General features: G+C 36.8%; 1 long non-coding RNA gene across 1 annotated transcript; it reads right to left on the bottom strand.

Moving 5' to 3' along the window:
• Positions 1–1,375: 1,375 nt before the first annotated feature.
• On the bottom strand, positions 1,376–1,588 carry LOC149225035 (uncharacterized). The gene is made up of 2 exons (XR_016249116.1): positions 1,559–1,588; positions 1,376–1,479 (listed from the first exon to the last, which is right to left on the bottom strand). It is a non-coding gene; the product is annotated as an uncharacterized LOC149225035 (long non-coding RNA).
• Between the last annotated feature and the right edge of the window lie 278 nt (positions 1,589–1,866).

Genomic DNA, 1,866 nt, shown 5'->3' with positions numbered 1-1,866 from the left:
TGTCCCTCAACTGAGGATAATTTTGATACAGGTTATGCTAGATATACCTGAAGTATATGACAAAATTGAATTGTAACCCCCAATGTAAAACTGTGAACCAGGCACAGATCTTGAAATCAATACAAATATTCTCATTATTATTTAAAATAAAAAACCACACTTCCAAAGAATAGAAGGTTTGCTCGGGAGGGAATAAAATCATTTTGGAAAATTCTACTCATTGTAAATTGTGTTGAGTAAAACTGAAAAGTGATCCTCGATAGAGGAGGTAGGAGGCAATCATCTACTGTAGAAGAACAGAAATCCCAACATTGGAACCAACCTCCCACTTATTCTTATTCTGATATGGTTCTCAAACCTTAGACAACCTTCTTTTCATTTACCCGTCTTTGCTCTTTTGGCTAATCCATAACTGCATTTGTTGATGAGTAGAAAAATACTTAAACTGAATAGAATCACCACTGAGAAGTAGGATCACTCACTATCTGTTCATATATGGTCAATTGTGTGCCGCAAATAAGCACCTGACGGGCTTCATTCGTCTACTTTTTTTGTTCTCGTGTTCCATTCAAAGTAGTCCTAGATGAACCCCTGTGATCTTCGAGAATGGATATCCCTTACTAGAGTAAACAACTAACTTTGTTGTTCTTTGTCAATCCTGCATGCAATGAGGCAAAATATATACATACGAATATGGTGAGGATGAAGGATAAAATTGAACTGTTCCATGCAGAGTAATACCAGACAGACCCCTGTCGCCTTGAGATTGGATAACTCATAAAGTTATTAATCGCCTAACTTTGTTGGTTGATTACACATGGCATTGGTCGGGAAAAAATGTATGGTGGGGATGAAAACTGAAATTGAACAAGTGGACATTTCGAGAGATGAAGCTGGGTGTCTATTACAATCTAGGAATCCCTTTTAATTTATTAAGGTAGAGGCAAGATCAGGTGCAACGAAATCAGAAACTGCATCATGTGCAAGAAAAATCCTTATCTCTTGAACCAATAAAAAAATCCAGTGACAGTTGGATGTATAAGAATCCAAAGTATAACAGAAATGAAAAAGAACGCTGGAAGAAAAATTCAAGACACAAAAGTGAACATGGTATTGACAATAGAGCCACTCAACGTGATAAGAATATCAGCGATCCCATTGCAAACTTAAAACAAATGAGAGCTGGTTTTACAGGAAAGAACTCAATCAAGCAGGAAAATGAAAGTATAACCATTGCATTAACTGCCAAATTTTATCCTTTTATGTGAACCCTAAATTTATGGAATTAGCAGCCGAGAATAAACGGCCATATTTTCTTAAAAAACCCCAAACCAGAATGGAAGAGGGGAAATAGTGGAGTAAATAATACTGACACTGGACAGGACAGATTCGACTCCCACAGGATTTCTCACGGGTAACTGATTTTTTCGCGATTTTTACCCTTCTGGGCCTCTACCTGTGGAGGTTCTGTGGACAAGACTGCAGTGACGATGAAAGTTGGTAAAATTAAAAAACACCACGCGAAAAAATAAAGTCGAAATGCCGGCACAGCGCGCACCTGTAACAGAGCGATTAGCCACCCATGTCTTTATTTGTTTTTAACCTTGGCAAAATATTGGCGCCAATATTGTGATTAAAACAATTTAGGAATTCGCAATTAACGAAGACAGGTTAGACTACGTATTTTTGTCCGGTACCAAGGGAATTGATAGATTTTATCCTTGTTATATTATTATAAGAGGTTTTGGTTTTGGCTTGAATGGGAAGGAATTTTTATATTTTTGAGTTTAATGCAACCTCGTTAACGGAGTGAGTTTCAAATCTATAAGAAGTTTTAATACTAGCAATTGCCTTTAAAGGAATTTG

Source organism: Pinus tabuliformis, chromosome Q (assembly GCF_031772625.1).
Source record: "Pinus tabuliformis cultivar Carrire ecotype Pingquan chromosome Q, CPIR1, whole genome shotgun sequence".
NCBI classification, from domain to species: domain Eukaryota; kingdom Viridiplantae; phylum Streptophyta; class Pinopsida; order Pinales; family Pinaceae; genus Pinus; species Pinus tabuliformis.
This window is presented reverse-complemented; position numbering and strand designations above follow the sequence as displayed.